Source organism: Mustela putorius, unplaced genomic scaffold, assembly GCF_011764305.1.
Source record: "Mustela putorius furo isolate JIRA1106 unplaced genomic scaffold, ASM1176430v1.1 tig00003944_pilon_pilon_pilon, whole genome shotgun sequence".
Lineage (NCBI taxonomy): Eukaryota > Metazoa > Chordata > Mammalia > Carnivora > Mustelidae > Mustela > Mustela putorius.
Genome location: NW_025422088.1, coordinates 5,837,912 through 5,850,970, shown reverse-complemented (window position 1 = coordinate 5,850,970; position 13,059 = coordinate 5,837,912). Strand labels below are relative to the sequence as shown.

Below are 13,059 nucleotides of genomic sequence, written 5' to 3'. Positions count from 1 at the left end.
ATTAAAGTACGTCAAGGTTTGGAGTCTGGGCACTATTCCCAGAGCCAAAACTAACAATAATGTGCAAGTTTTCATGCTTGGTTAAACAATTTATGTTTCTTGTATTGTTGCTAATTCCAGATGTTCTTACACATGTTGGTATATATTTATAGAGAATTAGGCAAGACTCAGAAATAATTCTTCCATACATACATATACATAGATGCAATTACTATCTTTTAATGAGCAGAGATGATAGATTTTGATATATATACAAATGATTTGTCTTGAGACACAAGCCTTGCCAGTTGTTTTCTGTTGTGGATCTCAGTATAAATAAACTTTTTAGAAAGTAAAAGAAGCTGGGTCTAAGGCAGTGAACTGAAACAAAACAAACTGTATTTCATCTCCAGTTTTGAGTGCTGATTTATGACTTAGTGACTCAGGTATATACACATCCTGTGGCTTGGTACCTGCTTTCCCTGTGTGTATTTCTCAAAAGACTTTCCCCAGATTGATATTTTTGCATCTATCCCTACTCGTTCTTTTGCCACCTTCTACAGAGTGCTATGCCAGAACTATTTTCTGTGACTCTGCTTTGATTACATCTTCTAAAACCTTTCTCATTCTACCCTCATGTTATCTTATAAGGTTAAAGGAAATGCTTTGTCTCCTTACCCCAAATGGAAAACTGAGCAGCTTCATTGGTTCCTAGTGATGGGACACTGCACTGTGGTGTAAGAATGTATTAAAATAATTACTAAATTCCATACATGATACATAACAACAGTGCCAGAAAGTTCCCTAATAAACTGAAACTGTTCCCTATACTTTCTTCACACTTTGTTTTTCTTTGCTATTGTTTAGTATTTTAAAGAAACAGCCCCAGGTTAGAGAGGAAAGAGTAGTGACAGCTACCACTTAGTGAGTTGGGAGACCAGAGTTCTGGTCCTGACTCCACACAAAGCTCTCTGACTTTGAGTAAAGATCTGACTTAATGGCTCCAAAAACACCTAATGTTAATTTCTCAGGTTTGTGAAATTGGGGACTACTCTAGGACTAACAATCCATCCATAAGCCCTAACAAAATTTTCTTTTCCTCATCCCAATAGCTTCATTTTCCTCACCTTCTCTCTTTTTTCAAGGTTCTGCGGTTTCATAATTGATATATAAAAATATGGATTTCTTGAAATTTTTTAACTTAGTTGGGATTCTTAGACCCAAGACTCTTTAGACTCCTTAGAAAGACTCCTTAGAAATTGGAATCTTTCAGTAATTTTGGAAGTTCTCAGTCTTTATACCTTCAAATATTTTCCCTTCTCTATTTTATCATCCCCTTCTAAAATTCCAAATACATACACATTATCTGTCCTCGAAGTTTCTCACACCCTTTTCCATATTTTCCATCTTTACGTATCTTTGAATTGTATTCCAAAGAATATCTTCAGATATATTTTCTAGTTCACTGATTCTTCATCTAGTTCACTATGTCTAGTCTATTTAATCTGCTGTTTAATGAAGTTTTAATTTCAATATTACAATTTTTTATTTCTAGACATTCTATTTGGATCTTCTTTGAATCTAATTTTTCTTTGCTCCTGCTTTCAATATTTTTAGAACTCTACCTAAAGATATTAAAACTAAGTGTTTTATATGTCATTCCTGATTGTTCTAATACATACACCAACTTTGCAGTTTGGTTTCTGCTGTCTGCTCCTTCTGTGGTTCTCACCATGGTACCTACTTTTCTTGTTTGTTTTATAAATTTTAAATGCAAACTATTCATTTGGCCTGGAAATTTTTCTGTGCAAATGGATACTTTTGTGGCTTGGGCAGTAGCTGAGTTCAAGTTAAGACTTGTGTTTGCCTTTCCCATTTTTCTTGAGACACTACCAACCTAAAACCATTTTATATTTAATTCTCTATTTCAGACTTTTGGAAACACACAGGTAGTGTGATTCCAGACTATAAACCCATATGAGGGCTGACTTTTCATGAGGGGAGAAATCCTCAGAATTGTTTTCTTTCTATCCAGTGCCAGAGTTGAGTCAAACAAACTTCCTAGTGGTGTCCTTCTGCAAGTGAGGTTTATTTATCTCAACCACCCTTCTACTGCAAGTGCAGGTTTTTGGATATTCAGGTTTAGGCCATGCATTATTAGAATCCCCATGTTAGGCATATCCAGGGATTTATCTCCTGAGGCCTGCATTTCACATAGTTGTTTACCCTGTCTCTAGCATTTGGTAGACAACTTTAGGAAAAAGCCAAGATTTCTTGCCTCCCAGTATTTTGAACACTATACATTCTTTACTTCCCCTCCAGTTCAACCATAAGTTTAAAAAGACATTTTTTTTTACTATTTCTTTCAATATTGCAAAAGTCAGAAGTACTTGTCATGGTAACTAATACACTATCATACTGAAAACAAAGTCTGATTAATTAACTTTATAATGGACAAACATTAAAATTTAAACATATAAACCATATTTATATTAATAAATAAATTACTGATTTTTTTAAAAATCTCTTGGGATTCTTTGCATTATTTCTTTTTCAGACAGGGTTTCTACTCCTTTTGGTGCTCCTAAATCTACTCACCAACTAGACTGCCAATGATGGTATATGAACTGGGCTTTAGTTTCACTCTCCCTTTACAAGGTTAAATAATCCAGATGACAGAGATTTATGCCATATTCTCAAAACTTTAATTTGTTTTCTTGTAGAAGAACCTTTTTGACCAAGTAAACTTTAAGCAGAAACCAAGTATGAATAAGGAGTTTCTGCTCTATGTGTGGGTAGGAATATCTGAAACCTGGAAGTTTACGTTCCTCCACCCCTATCTAGAGCACCTCATGAATCCTGAAAACATATGCGCTTCAGGTTTTAACCATGGATCCTTGGGCAAGTTACTTGATCTTTCTGTTCCCCAGTTTTCTCATATAAAATAGGGAAAATAATAATACCTCCCTGACAAAATTGTTGTAAATATATAAAGCGTATATATATACATATATATATCTATAAAACTTATATTTTAAATAAAACTTTTATTTATATTTTATATATATAAAGCTTTTATTTTAACTCTGCATATGCTTATTGAATTTTTATGCTCCACTAAATTTTTATAAAATCCATAATTTATATATTACTTGACCAGTTTTACTCTAAAAATTGTAAGTAAAAGAAAAAAAAATGGATCTCAACTTCAAACTTCAGAATTAAACTAAAACCAAGGACCAGTTTGTTCCATGTTGTTTCTTTTTAAGTGCTAGTGTTTCTCTAGCAGTTATGAGTTTTCCAAATCCGTTTATGTATGCTACAGACTTAGTTTTTCTCTGTAATTGTGCCCTAAAACAGAATGTAGCCAAGTTCATGGTTTACTTGAATTTTAGATCTGCCTTTGCCAAAGACACGACTCCAGGTTACTTAACTTTCCCCTTGTCTGACCCTGTCATCCTATGTGCTGTGAGGCAGTGAAAGGAGAGGAGGGAGGCATAGGCAGAGTTTGTGCATTTTTCTGAGAATGACATCTTTTGTGGGCAAGGGACTGGTGCAGGCGCTAGTATTGAAGTAGCAAGCCCAGGGAAAGGGGATGGGAGGGGTTGAAGTGGGAGCCTGTATAGGAGCCTAAGAAAGTCAAAGGGATAGGAAGACCCTGGCTTTCATGCACCCTCTTCATTTTTGAGATGAGGAAACTAAGACCTAAAGAGCTGAACAGCCCTGCAGGGAAGGAGAAAACCCTGATTGGAGGTCATTCTAACACTGCTTCTTAAAAAAAATCATCAATAAAGATTTGGATCAAAAGTATGTGAGGCATGGGGAGGGGCACCAGAGGGGAATAAAACAACACACTGAACTGACCAATTCGAAATGTTTGGTCACACTAAAACCACAGGGCCATGGCCAAGCAGAAAGTCAGCTTCTTTAAATGATTTAGAAAGACCATTGACCCAGGAACAAGAAGACCTGAGTTCTGTTCTCTGAGTCATATAAAATTGTCATTTTGTATTACAGCCAATTCCGCACTGCTCAATTTATAGACTCAACTCCACCACTCAGTAGATCTTTGGGATTTGGACAGGGTCTCCATATCTGTTCAGTGGGAAATACTTGTCTAATCTATTATGTAGGGATTTTACAAGGACAGATACAAAGTACACAATATTTACTGGGTGCCTGCTATCAATAATTGCTTGGGAAACAAAGATGACTAAGGTATAATCTTTGTTCCCAAGGAGCTAGAAGTCCAGCAGAGGGGATGTGAAATTGTATGTACTTGGATATGATAAGCAAGTAAGAAAGGAAGCAATAAATTCTGCTTGTGGGTCGTTAGGGAAACAAAAGCATTTGAACTGGGCTCTGAGGGTTAAATAGAAGATTCACAGACAAAGAGGAAAAGCTTGAGCAAAAGTGTGGAGGTGTGCATGTGTCTGGTGAATTGAGGAACAGCAAGCAATCCAATGGTGCAAATGTACAGTGGGGAGAGGAGGTGTTCTGTGATGTTAGAAAAGTTGAAGGGACAGGTAGTGCCAGTGAATAAAAATGATTAGGGAAACATGAATTTAGGAAAACTGTGGGAAGGCATAGATGTACTTTAATATGCTAAGTGAAGAACAAAAGTTTTCCTAAATACTCATAACATCCCTACCTCCTATTACATGGGTTTGGGTTGAGTCATATATTGATTTGCCAAATTTCTTCATACTCCTTCCTCTTTCTGGGAGAAATGTTCTCTCCTGGGTCCAGGTAAGGGGTATGTAGAAATTTTCAGAGTGTCAGTGACTCGGAGACAGGAAGTGATTGAGTTTGAGTAAGGACAAAGCTATCTCATTGTTCCCCAAACTTAAACCTCCTGTTCCTCCACATCATTTTTTCTGATCTCCCCCAAGAAAGAAGTGAAGCCAGTATACCCAAGGAAACAAAGGATAACGTGATCACTCTCCCATCTCACTCTCTCCCTCCTGCTCCCCTATAAAATATCCCAGGACGAAGTCATATAGTATTGCCAAGCTTAGTCATACTCCTCATCTCCTCTCCCTCCTACCAGCTAGGAAAGTTTGAGGACACTCTCTTCCTCCAGCAATTTTCTAGTACCCAACAATGGGTTTGTAAAATTGGACCATACCTTCATAGATCTTCTGACCATGCAAGAACATGCAAGCTTGACAAGGTGATGAATGGACCTTCAGGCTCAGGAATTTAATTATACCTCATTCCACCAATGATTACCATGGATTAAGAGAAAGAGCAAGATGGACTTGAGTTCAGATCCTAGCTTTGCTACTTACTAAGACATTTTTTAATCTCTCAATCTCTATTTCCTTACTTCTAAAATGAAAGCAATCATACTCAAATGCTAGGGTCATGATGACAATTAGAGATAGATGACCAAGATACTGTAACTGCCATCACTATTATCATCATCATTACCACCACTGAACTAATGCAGACTCCTTGCTGATTTCATTCCTTCCCTCTAATTGTCCTCTACCTGTTCCTCATACGGCAGCCAGAGCACTCTTTTGAAAACAAAATCCAAGTCACATCCCATATTAATTAAAACACTTCCTTGGCTTCCCATTGTATTTTGAATAGAATCCGAGTTCCTTCCCCTGGCCTTTTTGACCCAGCCCTAGCTGGCTTCCATCACCGACCCCATGACATTATACTCTCTTCATTGTCCACTGAGTTCCAGCCACACAAGCCTGCTTAGTTCCGTAAATACCACAAGTTCTGTCATGGCCCTTGCCCTTAGGGTTTTCTCTGCCCAGAAGGCACCCTCTGTCCCCTCTCTTGCACAGATTTTTCACACGCTCAGAGTACAGCATAAATGCCACCTTCTGTGACCACACTACTTTAGTACTACTCCTTATCTTCATTACCAGACTAGTTCTTATTTATCACTGTTTATAAATTAATTATTTGTATGATTATTTGCTCCATATCTATCTCCCCAAAGAAAGTAAACTCCAGGAAGGTAGGAAAAGGTTTGTTTTGTTCACTACTATACCTCCAACACTTAGCCCAGCACTGGACAGTTGTTTGAGTTGTTACTATTACCATTACTAGGCAGCATTCTGTTGTAGTATAAATAGGTGTAAGCCCAGCATCATTTGGGACTTTGGGATCTTAGGAGGGCAGAATTTCCTTACAATGATTACTAGGTATCTTTCTTTCCAAAGCATTTAATTACTTTCTAGGGCATCAAATATTTTATATTCCAAATTTTCTATAATTAGCATGTATTTTAATAAAAATTTCTTACAAACTCTGTATGTTAACAAGAAGCCTCCAAACAGGAAATCAGTCTAATTAAATGAATTTATTTTAGAAGTAAAATTCACAGTAAGGAAAGAAAGACCAACAGGTTTAACATGATAAAGGGTATCAGTATTTTAAAAGAGGGAAACTGTTAATCAAAGGACATTGCCTGACAATTGAGAGTTGGTTAGTGATTTAATAACAGATTTTCCAGTTGATCAGATGTAGATAATAAGACAAAGTGAAATGAAAATTTTCATGCAGTGTTCCATGAACACTTTGATGCCTAGAAAGTAATTAATGCTGTTGGAGTACATTGTCTCTGACAAGTTATGTACACTTGATATTTGTTGAATGTAAGTTTCTGGAAGCCTTCCTGGGGCAGAGACAAAAACACATTGCAACTGTGGACATGATTATACTTCACACATTTTTTGTTGTTGTTCATATGTGAATCATCAACTAATGAATTTCTATGTAAGATATTACTTCTTGATAGATTAAAGTCTTACAGGTTGTTTGGGGTTTTTTTTAATAATTTTTTATTTTTTATAAACATATATTTTTATCCCCCAGAATAAAGGTATGTGAATCACCAGGTTTACACACTTCACAGCACTCCCCATAGCACATACCCTCCCCAATGTCCATAACCCCACCCCCCTTCCCCCAACCCCCCTCCCCCCAGCAACCCTCAGTTTGTTTTGTGAGATTAAGAGTCACTTATGGTTTGTCTCCCTCCCAATCCCATCTTGTTTCATTTATTTTTCTCCTATTGTTTGGGGTTTTTTGTTTTTTGTGATTTAAATGTGTAACATTTCACCTGGAATGTCGTCTCCCTCCTTTTTTCTTTCTTTCTTTTTTTTTTTTTAAAGATTTTATTTTTTTATTTGACAGAGAGAGATCACAAGTAGGCAGAGAGGCAGGCAGAGAGAGAGAGAGAGGGAAGCAGGCTCCCTGCTGAGCAGAGAGCCCGATGCGGGACTTGATCCCAGGACCCCGAGATCATGACCTGAGCCGAAGACAATGGCCCAATCCACTGAGCCACCCAGGTGCCCCTCCCTCCTTTTTTCTTAAAAATCTTCTTCTATTTCCTTTTATCATCTAAAATATGGCTTTCCCCTGGTGGTACCACTATCCTCAAAACCCAGCCATTTTCCTTGTGTATGCCCATCTCCCAGGGCCAACAGAGAAGTGGCACATTCTCATTTTCTACTTATGTTAATTTCTTTCCATTCATGTTGACAGAGACCCTCATGTTCTTTTCTAGTTAATGTTGCCTCTGCTGATATCAATCTTGGTGACTCCGTTGCCTGTTTTGATGACTCTTTAATACTCTTCCACAGTTCACCCACAAAACCTCATTGTGACAACCGTTAGCATCAGAACTTTTCTAACCTCCAAGATAGGGAACATTACAACTCCTTTACAAACAACCTTTCTCATTTTTCTCACTCCCATTTTGTAATCTTTTTTAAAATCATTTTTTAAATTATGTTAAGATTTATCATTTTAACAATTTTATGGATGTAGTGCAGTGGTATGAAGTACATTCATATTATTGAGTAACCTTTACCACAATCCATGTCCAAATATTTTTTCATCTTCTAAAACTGAAACTCGGGGATGCCTGGGTGGCTCAGTTAGGTAAATGTCGGATTTAGCTTAGGTCATGATCCCAGGGTCCTAGGATGGAGTCCTGCCTGGGGCTCCCTGCTCAGCTGGGAGCCTGCTGCTCTCCCTGCTTGTGCTCTCCTTCTCTCTGACAAATAAATACATAAAATCTTTTTAAAAATAAAATTAATAAAATAAAATTTTAAAAATAAAATAAAAAATAAAACTGAAACTCAGTATGCATGAACAGTAGTTCCCTATTCCTTGTAAATTGTTTTTTTTTTTTTTACATTCTCCAAGGAACCACTTACCCTCAAAAATTAAAACTCATGCTTATTTCTCTTAATTTCTATAACTCTTCTCACAACCTACTTTATGAAGATTTCAGGCCACTTTTACAAGACTATCAAGTTCATGTCCCTTAAAATGCCATAATCTCTCCCATTCTCTTGCTCTTCCTCCTCCTCTAAAGAATTATACATCCTCCTTTTTAAAGCCAAACACTCCACTAGTATTCTTTCCCCTCTCCCTGTCTCCTCTGGGGCTTTATTACACCAGTCCTCTCCTTTTCATTTCCCTCTTTTCATTCTCCTTTTCTCTCTACAGTGAAACAAGCCTAAGAGGGCCATATTCCAATAAAAAAATCAATAATAATAATAAAGACATGTATTAAGTTCCCACTATGTGCCAGCTTCTGTGCCAAAGGTTTAAAATATGACTTCTCATATAATTCTTTCAATGAGCCACTGAATGGCTCATTTATTACTATAAAGAAAATTATTATGAGGAAACTGAGAGCTTAGAAGTATCAAGTAACTTGCCCAAGGTCGTTGAACTAATAAGCAGTATCTTCCATTCTCCACGGTACGGTCAAGATACAATTTTCTCTTTTTTTCCCTTTCATTATTGTATTTCTTGAAGAATTCTCAGTTCCTCCTCTCCACTGTGCAATCCACTGCAGTTTCTTGGAGATTCCCATGATTACTGGACTCTTTCCAAGGTCTCTAAACTCCACCTATGTCTCTGTAGTGATCATCTACCATATATTCCTTTTTTGAGATGGTTTCTCTTTAAGCCTTCATAATATATGACTTCTTCTTTTTTCTAGTGTTCTTTCTGGTCTTCTTTGATAACTCCTTAGCTTCTCTCACCTCTTAAATGTATTCCCTATAGTTCCATCTAGACATAGCCTGCTCTTCCTGTTCCACACTCAGCTGAGACAATCTCATTTGTTTCTACATCATCAATTCTCATGCTGTAACAAATGAAATCCATATGTAGAAATCCAGATTGCTACTTCTGGCCTCCCCTACCCACCCATAACTTAATTCCAGCTCAGTGCTGAAATTTCCATATTTGTTCCTCAAGTATCTCAAACTCCATCTGCCCCATGTCAGATTCATTACCTGTGCCTGAAAAAGGGCACTGCACCTGAGTTTCCTACTCTAAACCACTGACAGCCCCCTCACTTCCCTTCATCTCTTCATTTCCCCAGTCCAGAGCTGATACAAACACTATCAAAAAGAGCCGTGGAGGCTCTGTGGTGGACACAACCCTGAGCTGAGAGTGAAACTTAGGTTCTAATCCTGATTCAGCCACTAACAACTAAGTGACTTAGTGGAACTGGAACAGGGATCTCTGGGGCCCTTTCTTACGCTAATATTTAAGGACTCTATGAAATGCCAGCAGGACTCGTCACCTTCATCTGCTCCTTACTGGCCTAACATTGCCCTAGTCCCTGACCTCACTGCTTTTTTGCCTAGGTATTTCAATTGGCCTTCTGACTGGGCTCTGTTTCCTGTCTTTCTCTTCTTTCATTCCTTCAGATATTCTTTCACACAACCATAAATTACATTCACAAAACACACTTTTTATAATACTTCTCACTTGCATAAAAAACTTTTAAAAGATTCCTGTTGACTACAGGATGAAATTCCAACTCCATATTGCTGCATTTACAGCCCTTTGCATGCTAGTCCCAACATAACATATGAAACTTCACTTTGTCTAAACTGGATTACCTGTGTGGTTGAGATAAGCGCTGGAAGGGAAAAAGTCCTATTCTTTATATACTAAAAATGATAGTGGGTTAATGATTTAGGTATGAAGTAGTAGACAATACAATTTTAGAAAATGGTGTGATAAATTTGTTTATAATTTTAGAGGAGGGGAGGTCTTTTGAAACAGGACACAAAATCCAGAAATTCTAAAACAATAATTAAATTTGACTACATGAGATTTGAAAATTTATATATTATCCAAAAAATGCCATTTATATAAGGACAAATGGTACTGGGGAAAATTTTCCAATACAGATAACACATGTTTCATTTCTTAATTCATAAAGAAGTCATATAAATCAATAATTTATAGAAACTGACAATAAATATACTTTTAAAGATGCTTAATTTCACTAAATATAATAAAATTCAAAACCATGAGATATTTTTCCACTCTTTAGAAAGGCAAATTTTTAAAAATTTTTATTTATTTAAAATCCAGTTAATTAACATACAGTATAAGATTAGTTTCAGGTATACAATACAGTGTTTCAACACTTCCATATATCACTCTGTTCTTATCATGACAAGTGGTGTACTTAATCCCCATTAACTATTTAACTCATCCCCCAATCCACCTCCTCTGGTAACCATTGTTTGTTCTCTATAATTAAGAGTATGTTTCTTGGTTTGTCTCTGTTTCCCCACCTTGGCTTATTTGTTTTGTTTCTTAAATTCCACTAGAAAAGCAAACATTTTAAAGGTGATGACACCCATTGTTGCTAAGGCAATGGTGAAAAGAACATTCCCTGGATCATTAAAAACCTATAAATCAATACAAACTTTTAGAAATTCAATAGAGTAACATTTTATCAATATATAAGGTACACAAACTCTTTGGTTCTGCAATCTTGCTACTAGGAATTTATGCTACCAGTGAACATGCAAAAGTTCACCAGGAATCACAACACACACACACACACACACATACAAGTGTCAGTTGTCGTGACAGTGGTAATTTTAGAAATAAAAGAAAAAAAAAGGAGAAAAACAGAAATAGTCAAAGTGTTAATCAATAAAAGATTTGTTATGCTATACTTACATGATTGAGGGTTTTATAAAGCCTCCTATAAAAGAATATTTGTGACATTAATTGGAAAATCAAAAAGGCAACTTACAAAATAATACTTGCAGTAGATTCTCTTTCTTATGAAAAATAGATATGCATAGTATTTCTGTATTGGAAAAAGAATGTCAGGAAATATAGCATACATGCTTTCCTATCATTTAACCATTTTCTGAGCACCCACACATTATTTTTACAATCAGAAAAAGTTATCTAAAGTTTTTGACTTCACAGTAGAAAAGAGAAAGGCAATGAAAGTCTTTGCCCTTATGCTTTATTTTGAGCAATAAACAGCACCTAGGGCCCATGTCATAGAGCTTTCATAAAAATTAAAGATTAACTGAGTATAACTCTTTGGAAGTGCTACAGTTAAAATAATCTAAAAGCTCTGTTTAGGATTTAGCTGTGGGAATAAGGTATACTCCCACTCAATCTAATCCATTCAACTGCTGCTATTTGCATTGCATCATTCATCAAACGCTGCCACCCAATATTGCTTAATCCAAGTGCGTATATAAGTAGAGTTGGAATATAGCATCAACCACTACCAAAATGCTGACAACAAGAAACTTCATTATTTGAGACGAGCCTTTCATATTCATAACTAAGGTAAGGTATCAGAACCAGTGTGCAAGAATATTTGCTTATATTATTGGGAAAAGCAGCATGAAAGAACTAGTGATTTTTATACTGCTATATATTCTGAAATGTTTCTGACTTAAAAATAGGAGAGTAGAGAGTAAATTTCAAGTCTGAAAAAATGGTGAAGAGTGATTGTATTTTTTTTTTAAGATTTTTGTTTACTTATTTGACAGACAGAGATCACAAGTAGGCAGAGAGGCAGGCAGAGAGAGGGAGGAAAGCAAGCTCCCTGCTGAGCAGAGAGCCCTATGCGGGGCTCGATTCCAGGACCCTGGGAACATGACCTGAGCCAAAGGCAGAGGCTTTAACTCACTGAGCCACCCAGGTGCCCCTTATCATTCAATTCTTAAAAAGCAGCTGACTTTTTCTGTGTCAATCACTCCATTGTAAATGTGGTATTTCAGTCTCTTATCTATGCTAATGTGGTTCTGACTTCAAAAGAAGTTGAATAATATACATAGGAACACTTCCCAGATTTATTTGAAAATGCAACAGTTTTTGGGTTAGGGGGTAGTTAATGTCCATCCAGGAGAACTTTTTTTCTGGGACATAAGGATTTTTGGATAAAAAAGGAAACAGAGAAACAAACAAAAACAACAATCCAGCATTACAATTTTCATGTTATCAGTAAAGTGCTACCTGGATACCTACTGTGTGCAGGGTATTATTTGAACTATTTTCTGAAAATTTAACTACAGTAAGATTACCTAACTGCACATGCTATTATTACATATTAACTATTATATTTAGAAATTCATTATTTCTAAAGAAGTTGGACAACTGGCCAAGCATTTGAAGTTAAATTGCCAGTTCTGATTATATTCTTCCTACAGCTGGAAGAAGGAGAGAGGAGACATGGCACAGAAGCTCTGGCATAAAGATGGATATCAGTAGACTAGATTCTCGCCCCAGTTTTGTTTTTATGATCCTGAGTAAGGCACTTCCCTTCAGTCTTAGTCTACTCATCCATAGATTTAGAGGCTCAGGAAAATGACAAATGACATCTAAGGTTCTCTGCTCCTAAGCGTTTTTCTACCTTTGAAGATTCTTGCTCATGAAACCAGTTGTAAATAGGATGGTTGTGTATAAGATTCTAGTTCCTTCTAAATAAGAAAATTTGGAATTTCAGTCCATTCAAGGTTGTTCAGAAACAAAAATAAAGTTGCGTGAAGTTTATCTTTCATGGAGTCCTCCAATGTAGTAACCAAATGTTCATCCCTTACCCTGCTAGAAGAGCTGATTCATATAAAGTTTGTAAGAGATTTAAATAGCAATCACCTCTGGAATACACCAATTTTTTTTTTAATCTAGGAAAAAGAAGACAAGGCTTAATGCAAATAGGAGTAAACTATTAGTAGAATTTCAAGCAATGTAAGGGAGAATTTAAGGCTGAAGAAGTCCTGCTCCCTTCACAAATCAAAGCACCACTACCTT

The 13,059-nt window shown here is 36.5% G+C and overlaps 1 protein-coding gene across 4 annotated transcripts in view; it reads left to right on the top strand.

Moving 5' to 3' along the window:
* Positions 1 to 13,059, top strand: part of IL33 (interleukin 33) — a 67,098-nt gene that overhangs the window by 10,815 nt on the left and 43,224 nt on the right. Inside the window, exon 1 of one of the 4 annotated variants that reach the window (XM_045069833.1) lies at positions 11,558 to 11,592. The exons of the other annotated variants lie outside the window; for them this stretch is intronic. The gene's annotated coding sequence lies outside the window, so the exon portion shown is untranslated. Of the gene's footprint in view, positions 1 to 11,557; positions 11,593 to 13,059 lie in introns of those variants that run through there. 4 annotated transcript variants of the gene reach the window in all.